The following is a 17,266-nucleotide window of genomic DNA, read 5'->3' on the forward strand; positions in this document are numbered from 1 at the left end:
AAATGGATTAAATGCGCCAACTAAAAGACATAGGGTATCAGAATGGACAAAATTTGCTCAATTTTTCAGTTGGTTTTGAATATCCTGATGATACAGAAGCCCAAAAAATAGAGAATGACAGCTTCATTGATAACCCAGATTTCTTTCTCAATTTTTCTCTAACAATAGTGCTTATATTAGAATCCCAGGAAGAGTTGAGCAAGGATTAACTATACAAAATAAAAGTAATTTGAAATCAACTGAATAAAAAAAGTCCAAAATGATGTAGACAGACAAACATTCTACTAGAAGTTAGGAGATCTTGACTCTAATTGTGATTCATTCAGTATCTCTTTGCTACTGGGCATATCATTATTCAGTTTCTCACCTGTAAGATTAGCAAAATAGAGTAGATTACTCCCAGAGTCTATTTAAATGCTAACATCCGATGAATCTATGACTCATGTGTAATTGCTTTGTGTACTTAAAAAAGCAACTGCCTTTGCTGGCAATTAAAGCATTAGTTAACTGCAAATTCAAATGTCATCCAAAAGTAAATAAAGCTTACTTAAATGAAATTTGGATAGAATACAATATTTGGCCTTCCCACAGGGCTATCACTGAAATCTGTCCATTATTCACTACAATTTTATTTTATAAAGTATAACTCTTAAATAAAGTTCTTATGCAGTTTCACATGTTAATAAATCAAAATTCAAAGTAAACTCACTAAAAGCTATGTTATATAATTATACATGTTCTCAGCCAATGTAATAAAATTAAATATATAAAGACAGTGTGTTCTGACTAAACACTAAAATCACACCAGCTCTAAAACAATGTTCTCACTTGCTTTTCAGAGTTCTTCTATCATATGTGCCAACCTAAATTATTAAATTATGAATATTAATGTGAAAAGATTAATAAACATTGATATGGTGAGGGCTCAGATATAGGGAACTCAATTTTCTTTGATTTTTATTGAAGTATAGTGAACACACATTGTTACATTAGTTTCAGGTGTACAACAGTGATTCCACAAGTCTATACATTATGCTATGCTCACAAGTGTAGCTACCATCACTCACCATACAATGCTATTACAATACCATTCATTACATTCCCTATGTTCTACCTTTTATCCCCATGACTTAGTTTTTTAAGATATAAATGCTTAATTGAAGTCTAATTAATATACAGTGTAATGTTACTTTTAGGTGTATGCTCTAATAATTAAATAATTCTATTATTACTCAGTGTTCCTGAAGATATTTTTTCTTCAAATTTTTATATTTATATTCTAGTTAGTCAACATACAGTGCCATTTGGTTTCAAAAGTAGAATTCAATGGTTCATCACTTACATACAATACCCAATGCTCATCATACCAAGTGCCCTCCTTAATACCCATCCCCCATGTAACCCATCCCCCACCCACTTCCCTCTATCAATCCTCAATTTATTCTCTATTGTTAAGAGTCTCTTATGGTTTGTTCCCCTCTTTTCCCCCTCCCATATATTCATCTGTTTTGTTTCTTAAATTCCACATATAAGTAAAATCATATGGTATTTGTCTTTGAATGACTTACTTGTCTTAGCATTACATCCTCTAGGTCCATCCATGTTTTTGCAAATAGCAAGATTTCATCTGTTTCTGGCAAAGTAATATTCTATTATATATACACACCACTTCTTTATCCATTAATCTATCAATGGACACTTAGGTTCTTTACATATATTGGCTATATTGCAATAAGCATAGAGATATGCTTTTCGAACTAGTTTTGTTTTGTTTTCCATGGGTAAATATCCAGTAGTGGAATTAATGAACAATTTGGTAATTCTGTTTAACCTTTTGAGGAATCTCCATACTATTTTCCACATTGGATGCACCAATATGCATTCCTACCAACAGCGCACAGGCTTCGTTTTTCTCCATACCCTTGGCAACACTTACTATTTCTTGTCTTTTTTATTTTAGCCATTCTGATGGGTTTATGGTGATATTTCATGGTGCTTTTGATTTGTATTTTCCTGATAATTAGTGATGTTGAGCATCATTTCATGTTGTCTGTTGGGCATCTGTATGAGTTCTGCATACTCTATACTCTACTACTTAGTAGATTCCCTCTGGTGAACTTTCAGTTAGTTAACATATAATGTAACATTAGTTTCAGGTGTATAATTTAGTGATTCCATACTATCAGACAATACTCAGTGCTCACTACAACAAGTGCACTCCTTAATCCCCATAGCTATTTAACCCATCCCCCCAACCCTCTGGTAACTATCAATTTGTTCTCTAGAGCTAAAAGTCCATTTTTTTAGTTTTTTCCCTGTGCTTGTTTGTTTTGTTTCTTAAATTCCACCTGAGTGAAATCATATGGTATTTGTCTTTCTCAGAGTTATTTTGCTTAGCAATGTACTCTCTAGATCTATCCATATCATCGCAAATGCCAAGACTTCATTCTTTTTTATAGCTGAGTAATATTTCATAGATATATATAAAGATATAGAGAGAGGTATCCTCACTTCTTTATCCATTCACCAGTTGATGGACACTTGGGCTGTTTCCATAATTTGGCTCTTATATATAATGCTAGTATAAACATCAGGGTGTGTGCATCCCTTCAAATCAGTATTTTTGTATCCTTTGGGTAAACACCTAGTAGTGCAGCTGCTGGATCATAAGGTAGTTCTATTTTTAACATTTTGAAGAATCTCCATACTGTCTCTACAGTGACTGCACCAGTCTGCATTCTCATCAACAGTGTAAGAGGGTTCCCATTCCTCTACAACGACACCTGTTGTTTCTTGTACCTTTGATTTTAGCCATTTTGACAGATGTGAGATGATATCTCATTGTAGTTTTTATATTTTCCTGATTATCAGTATATTTTTAATGTTAGTTATTGAGTTCTTCATCTCTGATTGAATCTTTTTTATATTTTCTATCTCTTTGTTGAAGGTCTCACTGAGATCCTCCATTCTTTTCTCAAGTCCATTAATACCTTTATGACTACTACTTTGATTCTTTATAAAGCATATTGATGATCTGTTTCATTTAGCTCTCTTGCTTGGTTTTTGCTGCTCTTTCATGTATGCATATTCGTCTGTCTTCTCAATTTGCCTCTCTGTTTGTTCCTATGTATTAGGTAAGTCAGGTATGTTTGCTGATCTTTAAAGTGATCTTATGAAGACTTCATAAGAAGTCATATGAAGTAGTCTTATGAAGAACAGGTCCTGTGGTATCTTGAAGCACAATGCCCGCTATTCATCAGAATCAAACACTTCAGGGGTGTTTCCTATGTGGGTTGCATGTGCTCTATGGTGGCTGAGCCAACATGTATGCCTTCAGTAGAGTTGGCTGCAATGCTCACTTTGCCTGCTGTAAACGCACAGGGAAGGATTTGGTCCCTTCGCTATTATGGGTCCAGTCTGGGGCTGCCATGGGCTTGTAACTGGGGATGTCAGCAGTCAAACCAGATGTCTGCCAGGCTTCAGATCATTTTCAGAGTAAGTTGCACTGTTGTGGCTGTTATCTCAGTGTCACTATGAGATAAAGTGATCTCAGGGTACTCCCTACAGTGCTATCTTCCCAGAAAGGCTAGAAGTTCTATAGCAAGGAGCCAGCATGGTCCTGTAGATGGCCCTCTTCTACCCATGACTTGTTCTTTCTATAACTGAAAGCCTTTATCTCCCACTCCCCTTCACCCATTTTTCCCATCCTCGCACCCCTAAGATACAGGTGACTTTAAATATCACAAGCTAAATAAACTCACAGAAAAGTAAACAGAATAATTAACTTAGGTTATAGTGTCTTAGCTAATGAAATGATTGCAAAATGGCAGAGTAGAGAGCTTGAAATACCCATTCCTCAATAGAAACAGTGAAAACAACCAGAAACTGCTAGAACCAAATTTATCAGAGACTATTTGTAGGTAGTCAACCTGTCTTACAAGAAATACTAAAGGAAATACAAGGAAAAGAACACGAGACACTATCTCAAAGACATATAAAGAAATATAAGAAATACTAAAGGAAATGCAAGGAAAAGAACACGAGACACTATCTCAAAGATATATAAAGAAATAAAAGTTAAAAGTTAAAGGTAACTACACAGGTAAATATTAAAGTTAACATTATTGTATTTTTGGACAATAACTCCAAGTTTTATTTCCCACATAACACAGAAGATAAACATGTAAAAATATTTATAAATCCATGGTAAGGGTAACAATGTATAAAGATGTAATATATGATAACAATGTACAGGGTGGGGGGGAGAATCCACCTATATAGCAGCAGCATTTTCTTTATGTTATCATTAAATTGGTATTAATTCAAACTAGATTGTTATAAATGTAGAATATTATTCTAATCCCTATAGTAAACAGTAATTTCTAAGAAAATATCCACAAAATGGGGGCTCCTAGGTGGCTCAGTCAGTTAAGCATCTGACTTCAGCTCAGGTCATGATCTCACAGTTTGTGGGTTTGAGTCCCACATCAGGCTCTGAGCTGTCAGCACAGAGCCTGGAGCCTGCTTCAGATTCTGTGTCTCCCTCTGTCTCTGTCCCTCCCCAGCTTGTACTCTGCCTCTCTCTGTCTCTCAAAAATAAATAAACGTTAAAAAATTTAAAAAAAGAAAGAAAATATCCACAAAATGAAATGAGAAGTGAATAACCATGGAACACCAAATTAATCAACTAAACCTGAAAAAGGCAAGATATGAGGGATAAAAATGGTAAACATAGTGAAATTAAATAGAATGATAGCACATCAGAAGATGGTAGAGTAGTAGGAAGACTCTGTGTGCCTCATCCTTCAAACACAGCTAGAAATATCAAATCATTTTGAACATCCAAAAATTGATCTGAGGACTGAGAGAACAAACTGCACAACCAGAGGGAAAGAAGAGGCCACGTCGTGGAAGGTAGTAAGTGCAGAGAGGTGATTTGGGGGAGGAAAGGATCAAGGTTCCTGCAGAGGGAAGACAGTCCTGATCATGGAGAGAGGATGGAGGAGAGAGGATGGAGGAGAGTGGAGAGAGGGAGGGAAGAAGAGAGAGCAGAGCATACAGGGGATTGCACAAGAAAAACATTTCCCCAAAATCACACACTGGGAAAAAGAGAGGGGGAAATTATCATGAGTTTTTACAACCAGCAGAGCTCAAAAAAAGGAGTATTAGAATTCCACACCACAGTTGCTGTGGAGCCTGGCAGGCATAGTTGCTGTGAAGCCTGGCAAGCATAGTTGTGCTCCTGTGGAGAAGGAGGGTAGAGGCCTGGGAGTGGATAGCACAATCCAATCTGAGGATTCCCTGGGACACAAGACAGTTTCCCCTCCTTGGAGTGCATCTTGGAAAGATGGACTTTTGTCCCCTTGGAAACTCTCAGGGGACAAAAGAGAAAGCAGGTGACATTGAGCTGCCCTGCTGCCCTGTTCTTCAGCATAGAGGCAGAGACACCTGCTGATGGCAGCAAACCAGGGCACTGGCTTTTTACTGCACTTTAAAGTCCAAGGTCCTGTGTGTTGGTGCAACTGCCGGTCTGGGAAAAATGCACACCTGCCCCAGCACAGCAAGACTCTTCACTGAGAGGACGAGCACAGGTCTGCACTGCACCGGGTCCCTAAAGTCTGGAGTTGTAAAACTCAATCAGCATTATTAAGATAAAATACAGGTGCACTGTGCTGTCAGGTAGGCAGATGGTACAGACAGACAGGGTGAAGACGGGGATCTGAGGGACACCGGGGACACACAACGAGAGGTTGCTCATTCTTTCTTGAAAGCTTCCCAGGCAGCGGCAGGTACAGACTACCCCTCTGAGTATGAGGGAGAGGGCTGGTGCCATTTTTCTCGCCCACGCATCAGCACAGACTGACTTCAGTGAGCATAACAGCACCAAGAGTGGAGGCCTTAGCTGCTTACATTAAGCCCCACCCATCCTGTGCTCTGCAGGTGCTTCTGTACAAGGGCAAGTGCACCCAAGAATCAGAACAGTGGGCCCCTCTCCCAAAAGACCAGCACAAATCCCCCACAAGTACCAGGTTTATTGACCATACAGTGTTGCAAAGTTCTATCTCTAGTGGAAATAGGATCTGGCCTATATTAACCAGCAGACCAGAGCACACATAGTTAAAATATGCCACACTCTGGATAAGGTCCACACACTCCCAATGACAGGAAAAGAGAAGCTCTACACAGGACTGACCCGACAGAAAGAGTAGCCAAAACACAGCAGAAGCGTGCACACTGCATACACCAGAAACACTTTTTGAAGTGCCACGTCCTGGACAGTATATGAGCTTGTCTTCATAAAGGCATTACTATCAGGAGCAGGACACATAGCAGGCTTTCCTAACACAGAGAAAAGGAGAGAGACCTAGACAAAATACCAAGATGGAAGAATTCATCCAAAAGTAAAAAAAAAAAAACAAACAAGAAAAGGTCACGGCCATGGATCTAATTGAAAAAGATATGAGTAATATGCCTGATCCAGAATTTAAAACAACAATCATAATGATCCTTGGGCTTGAGAAAAGCACTAAGGCAACAGGGAGTCCCCTACTGCAGAGAGATAAAAGATCTAAAAAGTAAGTAGGTAAAAAATAAAAAATGCTATAAACAAGATGTGAAACTTGCCACTGAATGTAATGACAAGGATGGAAGAAGCAGAGGAATGGATAAATGATATAGAAAACAAAATTATAGAAAATAAGGAAGCTGAAGAGAAGAGGGAAAAGAAAAATACTGGATAATGAATGCAGACTTAGAAAGTCAGCAACTCCGTAAGTCATAAAAGCACTCGAATCACAGGAGTCCTAGAAGACCCTAAATAAGGGCCCGAAGTACATTTGAGCAAATTAAGCTGAAAACTTTCCTAATCTTGGGAATACCACCAAATCTGGGGGAAGACAACAAAATCCAGGAGATACAGAGAACTCCCATCAAAATCAACAAAAGCAGGCCAACACCAAGGCATGTCATAGTAAATTTTGCAAAATACAGAGATAAGGGAAAAAAATCCTAAACACAGCAAGGAAAAAGCAATCCCTAACTTACAATGGAAGAGAAACAAGGTTAGCAGCGGGTCTATCCACAGAAATATGAGAAACATGGCAGGTCAGAAAGGAGTGGAATGATATATTCAACGGTTAAGCCTCTGACTCCTGATCTTGGCTCAGGTCATGATCTCTTGGGTTCAAGCCCCACATCATGCTCTGCGCTGATGGCACAGAGCCTGCCTGAGATTCTCTTTCTCCTTCTCTCTGTCTCTCCCCCATTGTGTTCACTCACTCTGTCTTTCAAAATAAATGAATAAAAACAGTTTGTTTTTTTTTTATAAAAGAGGACTCTTTCAGTGGGAAAGAGAGACCAAAAGATACAAAGAATTGAAAGTAACAGGAAGTCTCCAGAAACAATGACAAAACAAGTAATAAAATGATACTAAATTATTATCTATTTAAGATTACTCTATAAATGGAATAAAGGATCCAACCAAAACATATAGGGTGTCAGAATGGATAAAAAAAACAAGACCCTTCTAAAGTTGCCTACAAGAGACTCATTTTAGACCTAAAGACACCTGGAGATTAAAAGTGAGGGGATGAAGAAAGATTTATCATCCTAACGGATGTCAAAACGAAGCTGGAGTAGAAATACTTATAACAGAAAATATAGATTTTAAACTAAAGACTGCAACAAGAGATGAAGAAGGCCACTATATCATAATGAAGTCGACAACCCAACAAGTTCTAACAATTTTAAATATTTATGCCCCAACTTGGGAGCACCAAAACAGAGAATTTATCTACCAAAAAACCATAAAGCAACATGTTAATAATAATATAATACTAGTAGGGGACATTAACACCCTATTCACATCAATGGACAGATCATCTAAGCAGAAAATCAACAGGGAAAAAATCTCTTTGAATGACACACTGCATCAGATGGACTTCACAGATATATTCAGAACATTTCATCCTAAAGCAGCAGAATGCACATTCTTTTAAAGTACACATAGAACATTTTCCAGGATAGGTCAAATACTAGGTCACAAATCATGCCTCAACAAGTACAAAAAGATTCAAATCATTCCAGGAATGCTATCTGCCTATAACACCATGAAACTTGAAGTCAAACACAAGAAAAAACTTGGCAAGACCAGAAATATATAGAGGCTAAACAACATGCTACTAAACAATGAATGAGTCAAACAGGAAATAAAGGATGAAATAAAAGAATAGATGGAAACAAATGAAAATGAAAACATGTAAGTTCAAAACCTATGAAATAAAGGAAAAGCACTTCAAGAAGGAAGCACATCTCAAATACACAACCTAACCTTACACCTAAAGGAGCTAGAAAAGAAACAGCTAATGAAGGCTAAATCCAGCAGAAGGGAAATAACAAATATTAGAGCAGAAATAAATGATATGCAAACAAGAAAAAAAGTAGAACAGATCAATGAAACTAGGAGCTGGTTCTTTGAAAGCATTAATAAAATTGATAACCCCCTACCCGAACTTATCAAAAGGAAAAGAGAAAGGATTCAAATGAATAAAATTACCAATGAGAGAAGAGAGATCACGAACAATGCCACAGAAATACAAGCAATTATAAGAAAATATTATGAAAAATTGTATGCCAACAACTTGTGCAACGTGGGAGAAATGGATAAATTCCTAGAAACATATGCCACCAAAACTGATACAGGAAGAAATAGAACACTTGACTCTCTCTTCTGCTCCTCCTCCGCTCGTACTATCTCTCTTAAAAATAAATAAACATCAAAAAAAATTTAAAAAAGGGGAGTGCCTGGGTGACTCAGTCAGTTAAGCATCTGACTTAGACTCAGGCAGTTTGTGAGTTTGAGTGGTTTGTGAGTTCGAGCCCCACATCCGGCTCTGTGCTGACAGCTCAGAGCCTGGAGCCTATTTCAGATTCTGTGGCTCCCTCTCTCTCTCTGCCCCTCCTCGACTCGTGCTCTGTCTGTCTCTGTCTCTCTCTCTCAAAAATAAACACTAAAAAAATTTTAAAAAAAGAATACTTGAACAGACTGATAACCAGCAAAAACAGTGAATCAGTGATTAGGAATTACCCAACAAACAGAAGTCCAGGGCAAGAAAGCTGCACAAATTCTATCAAACATTTAAATTTAAGTGAATACTTACTCTTCTCAAACTATTCCAAAAATAAAAATGGAAGGAAAACTTCCAAACCCATTCTACGAGGCCAGCATTATCTTGATTCCAAAACCAGCCAAAGACACCACAAAAAGTAATTATAGGCCAATATCCCTGATGAACAATGATGCAAACTTATCAACAAGATATTAACAAATCAAATCCAACACTACATTAAAAAAATCCTGCACTATGATCAAGTGGAATTTATTCCTGGGATGCAGAGGTGGTTCAATATTCACAAATCAATCAAGGTGATACACCACATTAATAAAAGAAAGGACAACAACCATATGATTCAGTAGATGCAGAAAAACCATTTGATAAAGAACAGCATCCATTCTTAATAAAAATCCTCAACAAAGTAGGGACAGAGAGAACATACTTCAATGTCATAAGACCATAGAGGGAATGGGACGCCTGGGTAGCTCCGTCAGTTGAGTGCCAACTCTGGCTCAGGTCATGATCTCACAGTTCATGATTTCAAGCCCTGCATTGGGCTCTGTGCTGACAGCTTAGAGCCTGGAGCTCCTTTGGATTCTGTGTCTCCCTCTCTCTGCCCCTCCCCCACTTGTGCTCTCTCTCTCTCTCTCTCAAAAACAAATAAATATTTAAAAACAATAAGACCATATAGGGAAGAATCAAAGCTAATATCATCCCAAATGGGAAAAAACTAAGAGCTTGTCCTCCAGGCTCAGGAACAGTACTGGAAGTCCTAGCCTCAGCAATCAGACAAAAGAAACAAATAAAAGACATTCAAATTGAGAAGGAAGAAGTCAAACTTTCACTATTTGCAGATGATATGATACTCCATGTAGAAAACCCAAAAGACTCCACCAAACAATTGTTAGAACTGATAAACAAATTCAGTAAACTCACAGTATACAAAACCAATGTATATAAACCTTTTACATTTCTATACAGCAATAATGAAGAAGCAAAACAAGTAATCAAGGAATAAATCCCATTCACCTAAGAATAAACCTAAGCAAAGAGGTAAAATATCTGTAGTCTGAAAAGTATAGAACATTTGAGAGTAACTGATGATGACACAAAGAAATGGAAAAATACTCCATGCTCATGGATTAGAAGAACAAATATTGTTAAAATGTCTATACCACCCGAAGCGATTTACAAATTCAGTGCAATCCCTATCAAAATACCACCAGCAGTTTTCACAGGGTTAAAATAAACAATCCTAAAATTGGTATACAACCACAGAAGACCATGAATAGATAAAGTAATCTTGAAAAAGAAAAGCAAAGCTGGAGGCATCAAAATCCCAGATGTCAAGCTATATTACAAAGCTGTAGTCACCAAGACAGTACGGTACTGGCCCAAACCCAGACACATAGATCAATGGAACTCAAAAGAAAACCCAGAAATGGACACACAACTATATGGTTAATTAATCTCGAAAGAGCAGGAAGGAATATCCAATGGACAAAAGACAATCTCTTCAACAAATGGTGCTGGGAAAACTGGATAGCAACATGCAGAAGAATGAAACTGGACCACTTTCTGACACCATTCACAAAAATAAATTCAAAATGGACACAAGACCTAAATGTGAGACAGGAAGCCATCCAAAATTCTAGAAGAGAATACAGGAAGCAACCTCTTTGACCTCAGCCTCAGCAACTCCATGACCTCAGCCTCAGCAGCTCCTTAGTAGACATATCGCCTGAGGCAAGGGAAACAAAAGCAAAAATGAACTATTGGGACTTTATCAAAATAAAATGTTTCTACACAGCAAAGGAAACAATCAACAAAGTAAGACGACCTTCAGAATGGGAGAAGATATTTGCAAATGACATATCTGATAATTGGTTAGTTTCTAAAACATATTCAAAACTTATAAAACTCAATACCCAAAAAACAAATAACCCAGTTACTGGGCAGAAAACATGAATAGACATTCTTCCAAAGAAGACATAGATGGCTAACTGACACATGAAAAGATGCTCAACATCACTCATCATCAGGGGAATACAAATGAAAACTACATTGAGATACAACCTCACACCTGCCAGAATGACTAAAATTAACAACACAAGAAACAGCAAGTGTTGATGAGGATGCAGAGAAAGGGGAACCATCGTACACTGTAGATGAGAATTCAAACTGGTGTAGACACTCTGGAAAACAGTATTGATGTTCCTCAAAAAGTTAAAAACAGAAGTACCCTAAGATCCATACCCTAAGTATTTACCCAAAGGATATAAAAATACTGATTCAAAGGGGCATATACACCCTGATGTTTACAGAGGCATTATCAACAATAGCCAAATTATGGAAAGAGTCCAAATGTCTAGTGATTGATGAATGGATAAAGAAGCTATGGTATATATGTACAACGGAATATTACTCAGCCCTCAAAAATAATGAAACCTTGCCATTTACAACAACGTGGATGAAGCTAGAATGTAATCTAAGTGAAATAAGTCAGAGACAGACAAATACCCTATATGATTTCACTCATCTATGGAATTTAAGAAACAAAACAGACCAACGTGGGCAAAATTTTTTTTAAAAAGGGGAGGGGCGCCTGGGTGGCTCAGTCGGTTGAGTATCCAACTTCAGCTCAGGTCATGATCCCACGGTTCCTGAGTTCAAGCCCCGCATCGGGCTCGGTGCTAACAGCTCAGAGTCTGGAGCCTGCTTCGGATTCTGTGTCTCCCTCTCTCTCTCTGCCCCTCCCCTGCTCATGTTCTATCTCTCTGTCTCTCAAAAATAAATAAATGTTAAAAAAAAATTTTTTAAATAAAAAAAAGGGAGAAAACCATAAGAGACTCTTAAGTATAGAGAACAAACTGGAGGTTGCTGGAGGGGAGGTGGGCAGGGATGGCTAAACAGGTAATGTGTATTAAGGACAGCAGTCATTGTGATGAGTACTGCTTGTTACATGTAAGTGATGAATCACTAAATTTTACTCCTGGAACTTATATTACACTATATGTTAACTAACTAGAATTTAAATGAAAACTTGAAATGTTGAAAGAAATTAAAAAATAAATAAAAATTAAAATATTTATATTTGGCTACTTGAAAAATAAACACAAACAGGGGCACCTGAGTGGCTCAGTCAGTTGAGTGTCTGACTTCAGTTCAGGTCATGATCTTCTAGTTCGTGAGTTCGAGTCCTGCATTGGACTCGCTGCTGTCAGCACAGAGCCCATTTCAGATCCTCTGTCCCCCTCTCTCTGCCCCTCCCTTGCTTCTGCTCTCAAAAATAAACATTTTAAGAAAGGACTCAAATCAACCAACTAATTTTATATCTCAATGAACTAGACAGAAAGAGAACTGCAACCAAGGTTAATGAAGATGGGAATTATAAATATTAGAGCAGAGATTTAAAAAAAATGAGAAGAGAAGATGCCTAGGTGGTTCAGTCCATTAAGCGTCTGACTTTGGCTCAGGTCATCATCTTGCAGTTTGTAGGTTCAAGCCCCATGTCAGGCTCTGTGCTAACAGCTCAGAGCCTGGAGCATGCTTCGGATTCTGTCTCCCTCTCTCTTTGCCCCTCCCCTCTTGCTTTCTCTCTCTCAAAAATAAACATTAAAACAAATTTTAAATGAGAAAAAGAATAGAAAAAAATACGTAAATGAAATTGAGTTGGATTCATAAAAACATTAACACAACTAAAAAAAACCCAGCTAAACTAAGGAAGAAGACTCTAAATAAAATCAGGAATGAACATGGGGACATTACAACTAATGTCACAGAAATAAAAAGTATTACAAGAGAACATTATGGAAAATAATATGCCAACAAATTGGATAACCTACAGGAAATGGATAAATTCTTACAAACACACAAATCTACTAAGACTGAATTATAAAAAAGAAAAAATATGAACAGACCTACTTCGTAAGTTAATTGAATAAGTAGTCAAAAATCTCCCAAGAAAGAAAAGCCCACAATGAGATGGCTTCATGGGAGCATTCTACCAAATATTTTATTGTTTATTTATTTATTTTGAGAGAGAGAGAGAGAGAGCGAGCATGTACGTGGGGGTGGGCAGAGAGGGAGAAAATCCCAAGCAAGGATCACATGAACCTTGAGATTATGACCTGAGCCAAAATCAAGAGTCAGGCACTTAACTGACTGAGCCACCCAGGTGCCATGTCTACTAAATATTTTAAAAATTAATACCAATCATCCTCAACCTCTTCCAAACTGCTGAAGAGGAGAAACCACTTTGAAACTTCTACCCTAAAAACAAAATCAGACAAAGACACTAAAAAAGGAGGAAATTATAGATTAATATCCCAAATGAATATTAATACAAATATGTTCAACAACATATTAGGAAACCTAATTCAACAATACATTAACATGAGTATATACCAAGTAAGTACTCATTCTTGACATACAAGGATATTTCAACACATAAAAATCAAACAATGTGGGGTACCTGGGTGGCTTAGTCATTTAAACATCTGACTCTTGGTTTCAGCTCAGATTCTCACAGTTCACGAGTTCGAGCCCTGTGTCAGGCTCTGCACTGACAGCATGGCACCTACTTGAGATTCTGTCTCCCTCTCTCTGCCCCTCCATCGTTCACACACCCTCTCTCTCTCAAAATAAACTTAAAATAATCAAACAATATAACATAGGCATAAATGGAATGAAAGATAAAAACCACATTACCGTATCATTTGATACAGAAAAAGCACTTGATAATGTTCAACAAACTTTCATGATGAAAACACTGAAAATTCTAGGAAAAAGGGAAACCACCTCAACATAATAAAATTCACACATAAAAACACACAGCTAACATCATACATAACAAAGAAAGCCTGAAAGAATTTTGCTAAGATCAAGAACAAGAAAAAGCATTCACTTTCACCATTTCTACTGAACGTGGTACCGGACATCCTAGCCAAGGTAATTAGAGCAAAAAAAAAAAAAAAAAAAAAAAAGAGGGGGAGAGAAACAAAGGAAGGAAAGGCATCCAGAATAGACATAAAGAAGTAAAATTGTCTCTATTCACATAAGACATAATTGTAAATAAGAAATCCCTAAAGATTCCTGAACTAAACTGTTAACACTAATAAAAGAATTCAGAAAAGTTTCAGAATGCAAAATCAACACAAAAACAAATGTTTCTATAAACTACAAATGAACATTACAAAAACAATCCCATTTACAACAGTATCAAAAATAGTACAGCACTTAGGAATAAACTTAACCAATGAGGCAAAAGACATCTACTCTAAAAACTATAAAATATTGCCAAAAGAAATTAGACACAAATAAAGGTAAGACATACTGCATTCATGAATTGCCAAGACTTAATAGTGTCAAAACACTCATACTACCCATAGCAATTTACACAGTCAATGCAATCCTAATCAAAATCTCAATGGAAATTTTTGGAGAAATTGGAAAACAAGTCCAAAAATTCATATGGAAACACAAGGGTTCCTGAAAATCCACAACAATCTTGAAAAAAAAAAAAAAAGTTGGAGGCCTCACACTTCCTGATTTCAAAATATATCACAATGCAACCATAACCAAAACAGTATGGGACAGGGGGCACTGGGGTGGCTTGGTTGGTTGAGTGTCCGATTTTGGCTCAGGTCATGATCTCACAGCTTGTGAGTTCAAGCCCCGTGTCAGGCTCTGTGCTGACAGCTCAGAGCCTGGAGCCTGATTCGGATTCTGTGTCTCCCTCTCTCTCTGCCCCTAACCCACTCGCATTCTGTCTGTGTCTCTCTCAAAAATAAATAAACATTTAAAAAAAAAAACAGTATGGGACTGATGTAACAACAATCATACAGATCAAAAGAACAGAATACAAAGCCCAGAAATATAATCCTGTCTATATGTTACAATGGTCTTCAATAAGAGTGTCAGAACCACACAATGGGAGAGGACAGTCTCTTAAACAAATGGTAAGGGTAAACTGGATATTCACACACAAAAAAACTAAAGCTGGACTCTCACCTAATACCATACATAAAAATAAACTCAAAATAGATTAAATATCTAAATATGAGATATCTAACATCTAAAATCTATAAAACTTCAAGAGGAAAACAACATGATGTTGAATTTGGCAATGTTTTCTTGGATACAACATCAAAAGCACAAGCAAGAAAAGTGAAAATACACAAATGAGAGTACATCAAACTCTCAAACTTCTGCACATCAAATGAAACGATCAACACAGTGAAAATGCACCCTATGGAATGGGAGAATATATCTGCAAACCATATTAACTCATAAGGGCTTGATATCTAAAATATATACATGGAACTCCTACAACTTAGTAGCAAAATAACACTGTAATTTAAAAATGGGTAGAGTAACTAAACCAGCATTTCTCCAGAGAAGTCATACAACTGGCTAATAGGTACATGAAAAGGTATTCAACATCATTAATTATAACAAATGCAAATCAAAACCACAATGAAATATTACCCCACACCGGTTGGAATGGCTAAAATAAAAAATACAAGAAACAACAAGTGTGGAGAAAAAAGAAACCCTCATACACTAGTGGTAGAAATGTAAACTGGTACAGCCACTGTGGAAAACAGTATAAAGGTTTGCCAAAAAATTAAAAATATGTATACCATATGATCAAATAATTCCACTACTGTATTTACCCAAGGAAAATGAAAACATTAATTTGAAAAGATTAATACACTCCTATGTTTATTGCAGCTTTATTTATAATACCCAATATATAGAAGCAACCCAAGTGTCCATCAACAAATGAAAGGATAAGGAAGATGTACACACACACACACACACACACACACACACACACACACCAGAATATTACACAGCCATACAAAAGGATGAGAATATGCCATCTAAGACAACATGGATGTACCCAGGGGGTATTATACTAAATAAATACCGTATGATTTCACTCATAAGTAGAATCAAAAAAAGAATAAATACACAAAACAAAAAGCACAGTCAGACCTATAAATACAGAGAATAAACTAATGGTTGCCAATGGGGATGCAAGTGGGCTGTTGGGCAAAACAGGTGAACAGAAGTGGGAGATACAGACTTCCAGTTATGGAATGCATGTCATGAGAATAAAAAACACAGCATAAAGAATATGGTCAATAATATTATAATATCAATGTATCATGATAGATGGCAACTATACTTGTAATGAACATGGCATAATATATAGACTTGTTAAATTCTATGCCGTATACCTGAAACTAATATAATACTGTGTGTCAATTACATATCAGGAAGGAAGAAAGGAAGGAAAGAAGGAAGGAAGGAAGGAAGGAAGGAAGGAAGGAAGGAAGGAAGGAAGATTTTGAAAAAAGCAAACAGAAAAACACAAAATGCCAAAATTTGTGATACAGCAAAAGTAGTAAGACGAAAGTTTATAATGAAGTGATTTTCAAAAAAAGATCTCTTGGGGCACCTGGGTGGCTCAGTCGGTTGGGCGACCGACTTTGGCTCAGGTCATGATCTCGCAGTCTGTGAGTTCGAGCCCCACATCGGGCTCTGTGCTGACAGCTCAGAGCCTGGAGCCTGTTTCAGATTCTGTGTCTCCCTCTCTCTCTGACCCTTCCCCGTTCATGCTCTCTGTCTCAAAAATAAATAAACGTAAAAAATAAAAATAAAAAAAGATCTCTGCAACAAAGTGCATTTTTGTGCCCCTCACCCAAATACATTGTTAAAACCTAATCCACAATGCAATACTATTTTGAGGTGGGGCCTTTCAAAAGTGATTAGGTCATCAAGGTATAGCAGCATTAACAGGATTAGTTCCCATATGAAAGAGATCTCAGAGAGATCCCTAGGCTATTCCACCATGTAAGGATACAACAAGAAGACAGTCATCTATAAACCAGAAAGTAAGCCATCATCAGACACTGAATCCTGTGACACCTTGATCTTGGACCTTCCAGCCTTCAGATTGGTGAAAAATAGATTTCTGGTGTTTATAAACCACCAATCTATGGTGTTTTTATTAGAATAGCCTGAACTAGGAGAATCTCAAACAAACAACCTTACTTTTTACTTCAAGGAAGATAAAGAAGAACAAACTAAACCTAAAGACAGTGGAAGAAAGGAAATAATAAAGACTAGAGCAGAAATGAAAC

General features: G+C 37.1%; 1 protein-coding gene across 2 annotated transcripts in view; it reads right to left on the bottom strand.

Moving 5' to 3' along the window:
- The window catches only part of ABCB7 (ATP binding cassette subfamily B member 7), a 149,635-nt gene that overhangs the window by 92,076 nt on the left and 40,293 nt on the right, over positions 1-17,266 (bottom strand). The window lies entirely within an intron of this gene.

The sequence above is a fragment of the Panthera uncia genome, chromosome X (genome assembly GCF_023721935.1).
Source record: "Panthera uncia isolate 11264 chromosome X, Puncia_PCG_1.0, whole genome shotgun sequence".
NCBI lineage: Eukaryota > Metazoa > Chordata > Mammalia > Carnivora > Felidae > Panthera > Panthera uncia.